The 13,714-nt window shown below is 33.8% G+C and overlaps 1 long non-coding RNA gene across 1 annotated transcript; it reads right to left on the bottom strand.

The window, feature by feature from the left end:
* Positions 1–792: 792 nt before the first annotated feature.
* On the bottom strand, positions 793–4,104 carry LOC111388289. Its single transcript, XR_002701544.1, has 3 exons — positions 2,671–4,104; positions 1,344–1,608; positions 793–1,223 (listed from the first exon to the last, which is right to left on the bottom strand). It is a non-coding gene; the product is annotated as an uncharacterized LOC111388289 (long non-coding RNA).
* Positions 4,105–13,714: the final 9,610 nt, after the last annotated feature.

Here is a 13,714-nt window from a genome sequence, read left to right as displayed (position 1 = left end):
GATAAGAGAAATAAGAAACATTTTTTAAAAAGTTAATTATTTTATTAAGATAATTATGATTTATATAAATAGCTACCTATGGTCGTCTGTGTACTTTCAGAATGTGTGATGACGGACAACTCGATACTCGATAGCATAGTTTAAGGTTTTATAAGAAGGAAACGTTTCAAGGTTAGGGAAAGCGTTAGAGAAAATGACAATTACAATAGCAGTGCAAACAGAACATTATGAATGCATTTCATGAGAGGAGAATACATGTACAAGCAAATACGCAAAGAAATGACTCCAATCAATAGACATGAAGGATACTGTGTACGCCACGTGGAATTTAGGGTCCTTATTTGCAAAAAACCACTAACTCGTGGGAAAAAGAAAAAATATGAGTCAACTTGAAGAAATTCACAACATCACAACATCGAACTACAAAGATAACCAAATTTAGGAAATAACGTGCAAATCATATATGATATACTTGTCCAAATGCCAACATCTTGATCGATTATTCGAGGCTTTGGAACTGATTGCATCTGGTGCTTTTATAGGAAGGTTTGAAGTATTTTGTAAGTGTCAAACTGTCGATCTGAATCAAAGTAGTTATTGGTAAGAAGTGAATGAAAAATATACTTTGTGATGAAATCAATGCAGTTTAATTAACACTATGAAGGTAAACCTTAAATAGGACATTATCAATGCATGCACTTCTCAAACAATCGGACCAAGTTAGACCTTCGAGCCATTGCCACTGTTGGACTAAATGGTAACCTAGTTTGTTAAATTGTTAATACGAATAGCTCTCAAGTAATATCATCGATCATGAGATTATGGTACGTGAAAAAAATATATCTTATGCTTTGTTCAGCAATAGATGTATACAAGGATTTTCTGATTCCTCTACAATATAGCAATAACTTCAACAAATTCATACTCAAAAATCCAAAACTCTCACCTGAGACATATATAGATGTAAATACACATATATACCAGGAAGCCAGAGTAAGGAAACTTTGACTGAACCAGAGTAAGGAAACTTTGACTAAACAGCATACTACAGCGTTGATCCAGAAGGACGAGCCTATGCCAAGACTGATGCATCTTAAGACCGAATTTTGTCAACTAAATCTTCCATGCTTGCAAACTTCTCATGGCGGTGCTTTCTCACACAGCTACAATCAATTACATGTGGTATTATTCATTTGTGAGATGTATAATTTTTGGAATTGACCCTACAAAGTAGTATTTCGTAAAATTAGAAACAGTAGGTGATATATGTCAATAATTTGTTCATACAAAAATTAAAGAATTTTTGAATGAATGCATTTCAAGATAATAAAAACTTTAACTACCTTCATAATCTCCTAAGAAGAGTTAGTACTCCAGTAAAAATCAACAACAGTTTTGTATGCATGATGTGAATGGTAATTGGAACTAAAACTCTCTCACGGTCACCAATGGTAAAATTATTTGTAATATTGGCAATGTTAACTCCATATTCAACTTGAATGATCGAGTTACTGCACATATTTGTAATAGTGCCACCATGACAAATCAACATATCTTGAATAATTGCAAATGTGTTCTTGTTCTTTCTTTCTTTCTTTTTTTTCCCCCCTGCAAATGAGTGTGTTTATTACATTTATGTGACATACTACAAATGATAAATAGTAACAACTAAAAGCATCAAATAATGCATTAATAGATCATTATAATCAGATATTTGAAGTCAAATTATTTTATATGATGAAAATAAAAGCACACTAAAAACTATCTGATCAATAGAGAGGAAAAAATAAATAGTGCAGACTACCACACAAAAGAAGATGAAGAAGTTTGAATATACGTTCATAATTGATGTATTTAAATTTTTGCTACCCTTGGAATTCTCTTTAAAGAGACGCCAAAAGTATCATAATAACTAAACATTTCTTGTTTAACCTGTTTGGATTGAACATCCCAATTAAAGTTGGCATGAAGTTTTATAGGCGAATAAGAGGGTTCTACCTTTAGCTGATAAATCTTCAAGTGTCATACTTCTGGGAAAAACGTATTCTCTTCTAGGAAAGATGATATTATTCTTAAAAGTTCCAAAAAGGAAATGAGGTAATTGAATCCCAGATGGATCATACATTTTGCATGATTGAGAAGCATATTTAGAGAATGTTGTGTAGTTGGCTTTGGAAAGGGAATATGTTCCGAAAGGATGGCAAGGTTTTGCTAATTAGCAAACTTGGTGCAGATTTGGGCATAATTGCCATAATATAGTGACAGTAATTTCATACTCCTAGTTAGTGGAAATCGTTATCATCCTCAAATTCTTATGAACACATTTTGCCTGAGGGGTTCAAATATAGTAGATTTTATTTGCAATGAGAAAACACACTTAATTGAAGAAAGTGGTTCAATTAAACACATACAACTGCCTAGATGAAATTCTTCATTACCTTTGCCCAGTCAATAAAAAAGGGATCTTTCAAATTTTGGTTTGAAATAAAAAAGTCTACCACACGACCAGGCCGAATTATCATGGTTGTAGATAAATTTGCCAAAAAAAAAAAAAAAAATTATAAAATTGGATAACATCATAATTAATAAGTGCAACTAAATTATTGAACAGGAAATGGATTTAATTAAAATTAGCAAATGAAGAAAAAAAATATGCAAACACAGTATTACCTATGTTCAAAGACAAGCGTACATGGGAGGTTCGAAAACTCGAGTGGAATCCTCGACATCCAAGAACTCCTCCTCCAACGTTAGTGAAGTTCCTCAAATTATTGTCAAAGAAAGATTGACGAACCAGTAGGCAACCCTTGACATTGAACATATGGTTAAGTACATATGTGGTAACGACTTCAAGTATATGTGTGCTAGATAGTCACATAGTTATTTATTTGCCAAACATGTAATTACTTCTTTTATTATTCAACTTGCTCTTTTCACAAAGTAAATTACTTATTTTACCATTAAAACTCGAGCCTTGACTTAGTTTCGAGAAAAGGAACATTTAAGAATACTCAGGCACAATCTAATTCATGTCATAACGACTTCAAGCTAGAAGTAACCACAATTTACTAATAGTTTGGTAATATAACAAATTTCCCTATGTTTTTTTTTTTTTGTCAATGGAGGTCCTTTGCTAATGTTAAACTAACACAAGCAACAAAAGAAAGAATTATGTAGAGTGCCAATGAAGTGGTAATATAGGCAACAAAAGGAATTCTTTCTACTAATACTCCCAATTGTATGAATTCAATGTTAGCTATAGTGCCATCTTACAAAAAAGAGCAAAAAATAAAAGGTAAATAACTATCTAATTGTACACTAATGGACGTAAGGGAAACTTTTCAGTTGGATTATAATTGAACCATGTCAAATAAGTCACGAAATTTTCAAGAGTAGTAAATAAGCAAACAATGTTACACAAAAAATAATAAATACTAAGTTCTAATTCATTTGCATCCTTGCAATAATACCTTCTTTCAACCATAAAATCTGACTGGAAATTATTACACCTTAAACACAGAGAAGAAGTAATCAAGCAAATAGAGATAAAAGAAACAGAAAAAAGACACAAAATAAGAGGACATAACTAAATATAACAAAAAGTCAGTGTCAAAATTGATAAACCATAATCACAAAGAAGTAATCGAGCAAATATAGATAAACGTAGAAGAAATGGAACAAACATACACAAGAAGAGACGGAAAATGAAGAACGAAAAGAAAATCTCAACTAAAATTGCTTAACCTTAAACACAGCGAAAATCAAGCAAACAGAAAATTTTTGAACAAAACAAAATAGAGAAATCGAAAGATTCAGGCTTGAAATTGATTAATTTTTAAGCACAACGAACAAATCGAGCATGCAGGAAAAATTTAAACAAAACGAGTAGAAAAAATTGAACGAGTAACAATAGAAGTGTAAATCTCCGAACAATAATATAAAACAAAAGCTTAGTCACAAAGTTACGCAAGTGAATCACAGCTCAAACCTCTAAATTCAAAAAATCCTTAACAGTACAAAATACAAAAATGAAAACCCAGAAAAAATTAAACCACACCCAACATAAATATTGGCTTTAGACTTCATATAGTTCGAAAATTGAGGGAAAAGATGGATTTATCAAGAGCTTATATGAAATTGATTTTTTGACCGTTAAAAGTGGATTCATCTACTAGAGAAAAAGTCAAATATGACGATTTTAATAGTGAAATAATAGTAAAAAAAAAATCAATTTTTTGGGAATTAAATCAATCCCAAACAAGCTCCAAATCAGTAGACTCTGTGTGAGTGTTATGCCCTAAATCCAATCGATTCAAATTGTAAACGCTTTTAATATGTTTAATGCATTTAATTTTAGCGAGATCTATAATTTATTTAAATTAATTTTGTGACAAGTAATAATAAACAATAGAATTCGAAGATCTAAATTTAAGTGATTTGTTAATCATAAGGAGTTGTGATTGTGAGATACAAATTACATATAATTGGATCTTGAATAAACCGCGATCGTAAGTAATAACGAGATACGGATATCGTTAATACAGTTAGACCATCACGTGTGACATTTCTTACTTGTGAAGTAAGTAGCTGATCTCACGAGCTAAAGTGTGGTAACACTTAAATGAACACGTGAATGTTTTATTATAGAACAAAACATTGGAGACCCACTAAGAGATTCTACATGGATAACTATCTAAGTGTCAGTGGTTAATCTTTAAAGTTCGGTAATGAAATTGGTCCTACAACTTGAGGTCATCATAGTGCCTTGTATGAGGACAGTCATACTTTGACGGTGTTGGATGTTGCTCTGCCAAGGGTCGCTAATACGATAACGTTCGGATGTGTCAAGAACCATATGAAAGTTGTGAATGACCAATAGAGAATTTATCACTCTTAGATAGTAAGAGATTGTGATATGCATTTTGTTCAATTAAATCAATAACGAAATTCTTGGCCAAGGTATACATATAAGTCGAAAAGGAGTTTTTGACTTATATTGACTTAATAGTAGAATGAAAGATATGATCGATAATCGAGATTGACATACTTCCATATCTCGTAGTTGATCGGATCATATTGACGAAAGGATTATAATTTCATGGTAAGCGAACAGTTTTGGTTTTGTCATACCACGTGACATTTCTCGTCACATGTGTTGCCCTGATACATTGCTAGATGTCAATCTGGGACGATGAGTGTGAATCTATGATAAATTAAAAGAGTGTTTAATTTATCAGTTTTGATTAGATCAAAATAATATTTCACGTCGTTAGGCATCGTGGTCGGGAACCTAATGGATCGCACACAAAAGAGAATTGAAAGATTGCAAATTGCCAATTGATTAATTTAATAATCGTTGGATAAATTAATTAATTAATTAGATTTGTTATTTATATTCCCGAATTAATTAATTCACGGATCGGGTTTAATTAAATGGATTAATTAAATATTGGACCGGACCGAGCCGAGCCCGTTTGGGTTTATATAAATACATGGCTAGGGTTTGAGATCCATAGTGTTTTCATTATTCTTGCTGGCACAAGAGGAAAAACCCTAACAGTTGCAATCTATTCTCTGTGTCGATTTCATTGGAGGCTGGACAATTGGACAGTTGTGGGAGGCAGATTCAAACTGTTGGAAAGGAATAACGCGAAGGAGTTTACAAAATCAAGAAAATGTATATTTCATATAACAGTTTTTATCTAAATACAAAGCTGAATCCTGAATGAAAATTGAAATTTGTTTAATTTCGCTGTGCATGTTTAAGTAAATTCCCAACAGTGGTATCAGAGCCAACTTTGTATTTGTTAGGAACTGTTTTACATAATGATTAAATTAAATGTTGGTTTAATCATGTTCATCCCTAAATCAAGCAAATATAGTTTTAATTTTTTTTTTCAGAATCTGTTCTTGAAAAAAAAAAATTTTGGGGGTCGAGGCGGGCGGAGCACCAGCACGACTGGCAGGCGCAGCAGCGCAGTGGTGCCGCTGCTGCAGCGTGATGCGCTGCTGGTGGAATCCACCGGCGCCGCCACTGGAGAAGAAGAAAAGAATTATTATTATTATTATTTTTTAGGGTTTGGTGGTGGAGACGGGGGCCTCTGTTGCAAATAACGCAATTAGGGGCCCGTGGTTGCAATTACGAAAATGGGGTCAATTTACAATTTTTAAAAGAGGGACCTGTTCTGCAGATTTTTAATTCGGAAGGGTTTGCTGTTAATTTCCAACTTGGGTCAAATTTGTAAATTGTCAAAATGGTTTTGATTTTGAATTTTGAATTGTTTTAAAATGAGTTTTTAATTGGGTTTGACCCAGAATTAAAATTTATTTAAAATTTGACGGCTTTTATATTTTTGTTAAAATTAGATTTTAACTTAAATATTTAATTTTGACCTTAAATTGAATTTTATTTTGTTTGGGATTTTTGTCCTAAATTAAAATATTAATTCAATTTTATTAGAGTTGGACTTTAATATTATATTAATTAAAATTTGATTTCAATTAGTACGACGTCCCAATGCAAATTAAAATTTAGAGTATGACTCTAGTTTAATAATTAGTTAAAATTCGATTTTGATTAAATCACTTTGCCCAATAGTTATGGAATTAGAGTTGGACTCTAATTTAGGATTTAGTTAAAAATTTGGCTTTAATTAAATAGGCCCGTCAATTAAGTTAATTAATTAATATGATTAATTAATTAATTAATTATCTCGATCTTAAAATTTTTGAATTAGTTTTGACGACTATAATTGCTAGATTTATGAGACATTGCATATAATATTAGATATTATACATATGAAACATTTATGTGATGAATGTTTATGGATAATTATGGACTCGACCATATGGATGTGTTGAATGGTTGATTTACTTTTTTTTATAGGCCTGGGAGCCCTTCATTATTTTGGATCCGCGAGTCCGTTGTTATTATTGTTGTTATGGGCATGCGAGCTCTTAATTATATTTGACCTGGGAGTCCATTATTATTTTTATTATTATGGGCCTGCGAGTCTGATTTCTTTTAGGCATGTGTGCCAACTAGTATAAGATACATGTTGCAAGTTTGACTAATTGGAGGCACAAGAAGAGGTGGACACTATGGAGATGGTGTATTGGTATTGATCCAATGTTGTACCTCTTAGGAATTGACCAACTAGTTTTCCCTTTGGCTCGGAAAAATTAGATAGAACAAGTCCATAATTATTCATACTATTACTTATATATATATATATATATATATATATATATATATATATAATTACTTGATGAGACCATTGCATATTAAATCCCTCGTTAAAAATATTAAGTTAGTATTATTTGCTTTCATCATTATAGTGAAAAACGAAAATCCTAAATCGACCTTAGCTTATTGAGTACACTCAAAGCTGGTCTATTAGGGATATGTTTGACATTATGAAATATTTGATATTTCTGAATGATGGGTTTGACTTAACTAAAATTTATCTTTTTTTGAGTACACTCAAGGAGATAAGTTTTAGAGGCATATTAAGCTAATACATAAGATGTGTGAAGACAAAATAGTTGTCAGCTTAATAATTTGGGAATTGTATGGAGATACAATTGATAATAATATTTACCCAAATGTTTTATTAGGATTTGTTGAGTACACTCAAGATCTTGATACAACGAATGGGATCCCAGCCCACTGGGAATCAAATGTGGATTCAAATAATTTATGTATGAGGGTCATGAATTTATTTTAAACAGTGGGAGCACATTTAATTAAAATTCATATTGAATTTATGCATATGCATTATAATACATATTAATTCTATGTTTTTTGTCATTTACAGTTTTTTGAATCATGAGTAATCATATGAATTTGAGAGGCATACTGGATGCCAACAAACTGATCGGACCAAATTTTCTCGATTGGCACCGTAATTTGAGAATCGTTCTCAAACATGAGAAAATTGGATATGTCCTTGAGCAGCCCTTTCCAGTGGTGCCTATTGAAAATTTCATTTAGGAAAAGGTGGCTGCTTACAACGAACACAGTGATGACGATAACACTGCAGCATGTGTGATGTTTGCAACTATGTCACCTGAGTTGCAGAAGCAACATGAGGGTATGGATGCTTACACTATGATTTTTCATTTCAAGGAGTTATATGATGAACAATCTCGTGTGGAGAGGTATGAGACCTCTAAACAACTATACCGGTGCAAAATGGCAGAGGGATCTTTAGTTAGTGCTCATGTGCTGAAGATGATTAGCTTCATTGAAAAACTGGGTTCACTGGGTTTTATCATGGATCATGAACAAAGTATTGACTTGGTTCTGTAATCTCTGTCAGATAGTTATTCACAGTTCATTATGAACTTTAATATGAATAAGATCGAATGCACACTCACAGAGTTGTTTAATATGCTTAAAACTGTGGAGCCCAATGTCAAGGTTAGCACTGGGTATGTCTTAGCCATTCATTCCTCCAAGGGCACTAAGAGGAAAAGCAAAGGAAGTTTTAAGAAAACATCCAAAAAGGCTAAGGACAATAACAAAACAGTCAAAGCAGGTAAGGACAATACCAAATCTGATGACCCATGCTATCACTGTGGAGTGAAAGGTCATTGGAAGAGGAACTGCAAGGCTTACCTCGCTAACTTGAAGGGAAAGAAGTCTTATGAAGCTTCTATTTCAGGTATTTTTGTTATCGAGGTTAATATGTCTACTTCATTAGCTTCTTGGGTATTAGATGCCGGATGTGGATCTCATATTTGTATAAATATGTAGGGACTAAAGAGAAGTAGACCACTGCAGAAAAGAGAAGTTGACCTGCGCGTGGGAAATGGAGCAAGAGTTGCTGCATTAGCTGTAGGGACATACTTCTTACCACTGCCTTCGGGCTTAGTATTAGAATTAGAAAATTGTTATTTTGTTCTCGCCATTACTAAAAACATTATTTCTATTTCGTATTTGGACATGAATGGTTTTTCAATTAATGTTAAGAACAATCGTTGTTCGTTTTATAAAGATGAGATCTTTTATGGTTGTGGTGTGTTGCAAAATGAAATTTATATTCTTGATACTGAGTCGTCTATTATGAATATAGAAAATAAAAGGTATAAAAGTGATAATCTAAATAATACATACCTCTGGCATTGTAGATTGGGTCATATTAACGACAAACGCATTTTCAAGTTACATAAAGATGGATATTTGGGGTCAACTGATTTTGAATTATTTGACAAATGCGAGTCGTGCCTGTTTTGCAAAATGACCAAGTTCCCTTTTACTGGAAAAGGAGAAAGAACCACAGAACTGCTGGGACTAATACATACTGATGTATGTGGACACATGTCAATAATTGCCAGAGGTCGTTTCTCTTACTTCATCACATTCACTGATGATCATTCTAGTTATGGTTATGTGTATCTGATGAAATTCAAGCATGAAGCATTTGAAAAGTTCAAGGAATTCAAACTTGAAGCAGAGAAACAAACTGGTAAAAATATACTCACGCCGAGATCAGATCGAGGTGGAGAATATATAAAGGGAGAATTTTTAGATTATCTTAAAGAGAATGTGATTCTCTCTTAGTGGACTTCGCCATATACACCGCAACATAATGGTGTATCTGAATGGAAGAATCGCACTTTATTAGACATGGTGCGTTCTATGATGAGCCATGCAAATATCCTAGAATTATTTTGGGGTCATGCACTAATTGCTGTATGCTACACACTTAATCGTGTCCCATCTAAATCGGTCGACAAAACTCCATACGAGCTATGGAAAGAAAAAATACCAAACTTATCTCATATGAAAGTTTGGGACTGTGACGCTTATGTAAAGTGAAATGAATCAGATAAGCTTGAGGCTAAATCTGACAAATGCGTATTTGTGGGATATCCAAAAGAGACAATTGGATATCAGGTTTATAATCCCATTGAGAAGAAGGTGTTCATCTCAAGGCATGCTATATTCCTAGAGAAAGAGTTTATTCTAGGAGAGGGTAGTGGGAGCAAATTAGAACTTGAAGAAGTTCAAGAATCCACAGATACTGTTGACCAATTAGATAAACCTGAGTTTGATCATACACCTGTTGACGGACAGATTCTTGATCAGGATGTAGAGAACCCTGAGGACACTCCAGCTCAGTGTAAATCAAGTAGGATCATTCGACCTCCCAGAAGGTACGAATTCACGATTACTAATCAAGTATTATTAGTCGAGAATGATGAACCTACAAATTACGTAGAAGCAAAGTCAAGTGTTGACTCGAAGAGATGGCAAGAAGCCATGGAATCCGAAATGAACTTAATGTATGAGAACAAGGTTTGGACCTTGGTCGACCTTCCAGGTGGGATAAAACCGATAGGTTGTAAATGAGTTTACAAGAAAAAGGTCGATGTGGATGGAAACGTCCATACATACAAAGCAAGGCTAGTAGCGAAGGGTTACACACAAAGACAAGGTGTTAACTTTGATGAAACCTTTTCGCCTGTATCTATGCTAAAGTCCATTCGAATTTTGCTTGCAATAGCTACATACCATGATTATGAGATATGGCAAATGGATGTCAAAACTGCTTTCCTTAATGGAAACTTACAAGAGGAGGTGTACATGACACAGCCTGAAGATTTTGAATCCAAAGGAGCCAACAAAGTATGTAAGCTAAATCGATCCATTTATGGATTAAAGTAAGCCTCTAGGAGCTGGAATCTTCGTTTTGATGAAACAATCAAAAAGTTCGATTTTATCAAAAATGAAGATGAACCGTGTGTTTACAAAAAGACAAGTGGGAGCTCGGTCGTATTTCTAATATTATATGTCGATAACATATTATTAATGGGAAACGACATCCCAATGTTTCAATCGGTAAAATTATGGTTGTCAAAGAATTTCTCCATGAAAGATATGGGAGAAGCAAAGTATATCTTGGGAATCAAGATCTATAGAAATAGATCTAAAAGATTACTAGGCTTATCCCAATCTTCGTACATAGATAAAATACATGATGAAAGGTGTTGCATGGATATGATTCCTTATGCTTCGGCGATAGGATCAATCATGTATGCAATGCTATGTACGAGACCAGATGTTTCATATGCTCTAAGTCTTACAAGCAGGTTTCAAGCAAACCCTGGTGAGAAATACTGGATAGCGGTTAAGAACATTCTTAAGTTCTTGAGAAGGACTAAGGATGTGTTCTTGATCTATGGAGGAAATGAACTGAAAATTCATGGGTATACTGATGCCAGCTTTCAAGCTGACAAAGATGATAGTAAGTCTCAATCAGGATATATGTTTACTCTCAACAATGGAGCGGTTAGTTGGAAAAGTTCCAAATAGGAGATAACCGTTGATTCAACAACGGAAGCCGAGTACATTGTTGCTTCTGAAGCAGCGAAGGAAATTGTCTGGATCAAGAAGTTCATTAATGAACTTGGAGTCGTTCTTAGCATTGTTGATCCCATACCTTTGTATTGTGATAACAATGGAGTCATCGCGCAAGCGAAGGAACCGAGGTCTCATCAACGATTCAAACATGTGCTAAGGCGATATCATCTCATCAGGGAGATTATACAAAGAAATGACGTAACAATAGAGCGAGTTCCCACAGATGACAATATTACAGATCCACTGACAAAGCTGTTGTCACAACAGAAACATGATCATCATGTGGACGCTTATGGTATTAGATACATGAGTGATTCGATCTAGTGCAAGTGGGAGTTTGTAAGTGTTATGCCCTAAATCCAATCGATTTAGGTTGTAAACGCTTTTAATATGTTTAATGCATTTAATTTTGGCGAGATCTATTATTTATTTAAATTAATTTTGTGATAAATAATATTAAATAATAGAATCCGAAAATTCAAGTTTAAGTGATTTGTTAATCACAAAGAGTTGTGATTGTAAGAGACAAATTACATATAATTGGGTCTTGAATAAACCGTGATCGTAAGTAATAACGAGATACGGATATCGTTAATACAGTTAGACCATCACGTGTGGCATTTCTTACTTGTGAAGTAAGTAATTGATCTCACGAGCTAAAGTGTGGTGACACTTAAATAAACACGTGGATGTTTTGTTATAGAACAAAACATTGGAGACCCGCTAAGAGATTCCACATGAATAACTATCTGAGTGTCAGTGGTTAATCGCTAACGTTCGGTAATGGAATTGGTCCTACAACTTGAGGTCATCATAGTGTCTTGTATGAGGACAGTCATACTTTGACGGTATTGGATGTTACTCTGCCAAGGGCAGCTAATACGACAACGTTCGGGTGTGTCAAGAACCATATGAAGGTTGTGAATGACCAATAGAGAATTTAACACTCTTAGATAGTAAGAGATTGTGATATGCATTTCGTTCAATTAAATCAATAACGAAATTCTTGGCAAAGGTATACATATAAGTCGAAAAGGAGTTTTTGACTCATATTGACTTAATAGTAGAATGAAAGATATGATCGATAATCGAGATTGACATACTTCCATATCTCGTAGTTGATCGGATCATATTGACGAAAGGATTATAATTTCATGGTAAACGAACAGTTTTGGTTTTGTCATACCACATGACATTTTTCGTCACATGTGTTGTCCTGATACATTGCTAGATGTCAATCTGGGACGACGAGTGTGAATCTGTGATAAATTAAAAGAGTGTTTAATTTATCAGTTTTGATTAGATCAAAATAATATTTCACGTCGTTAGACATCGTGGTCGGGAACCTAATGGGTTGCACACAAAAGAGAATTGAAAGATTGCAAATTGTCAATTGATTAATTTAACAATCGTTGGATAAATTAATCAATTGAATTTGTTATTTATATTCCTGAATTAATTAATTCACGGACCGAATTTAATTAAATGTATTAATTAAACATTAGACCGGACCGAGTCGAGCCCGTTTGGGTTTATATAAATACATGGCTAGGGTTTGAGGTCCATAGAGTTTTCATTATTCTTGGTGGCATAAGAGGAAAAACCCTAGCAGTTGCAGTCTATTCTCTGTGTGGATTTCATTGAAGGTTGAAAAATTGGACAGCTGTGGGAAGCAGATTCAAGCTGCTGGAAATGAATAACACGAAGGAGTTCGCAAAATCAAGAAAAATATATATTTCTTATCATAGTTCTTATCTAACTACAAAACTGAATCCTGAATGGGAATTGAAATTTGTTTAATTTCGCTGTGCATGTTTAAGTAAATTCCCAACACTCTACCAAAACAAGAATTTTTCCTCAGCCATGAGAGGAAAAAAGAAAGCGAAAGGGAAGGAAAATCGTGTAGAAGGTTGAAACACGTGAGAGAAGTGAATCGGTGAACATAGAAACCGGAATATGATCTTCCTCAATTGGAAGGAAACGAAGCTATGGCTCTTTTATACAAGGGAGATTGAAGGCAAATAGAATTCGACAGGGAAAGGATAGAGAATGTAAAGGTTTAAGGCAAATGGAAGATGGAAGAGTTGCAATTCTGTCAGAGATATTTCAGTGATATTTATTGATAGACAATGAGAAGCCTTTTAGATGCACAGTACTGAACCAGAAGTGAGCCAGCCAAGTGTGAACACTTAGGTCCAAAAATAAACAGTAAAGTTGGATCCCTCTTTTAAAGTAAGTAGGAAGTAGGATATCTGTCAAGAAACTCGGCACTTTATCAATTTACTCTTGATTTTTCTTGGTTGCATCAACATACAAGATTCCAGCTTCTTTCCTATACTATATCCA

Source organism: Olea europaea, unplaced genomic scaffold (genome assembly GCF_002742605.1).
Source record: "Olea europaea var. sylvestris unplaced genomic scaffold, O_europaea_v1 scaffold481, whole genome shotgun sequence".
NCBI classification, from domain to species: domain Eukaryota; kingdom Viridiplantae; phylum Streptophyta; class Magnoliopsida; order Lamiales; family Oleaceae; genus Olea; species Olea europaea.
The sequence above is the reverse complement of the archived record's forward strand: the minus strand, read 5'-3'. Positions and strand labels throughout refer to the sequence as shown.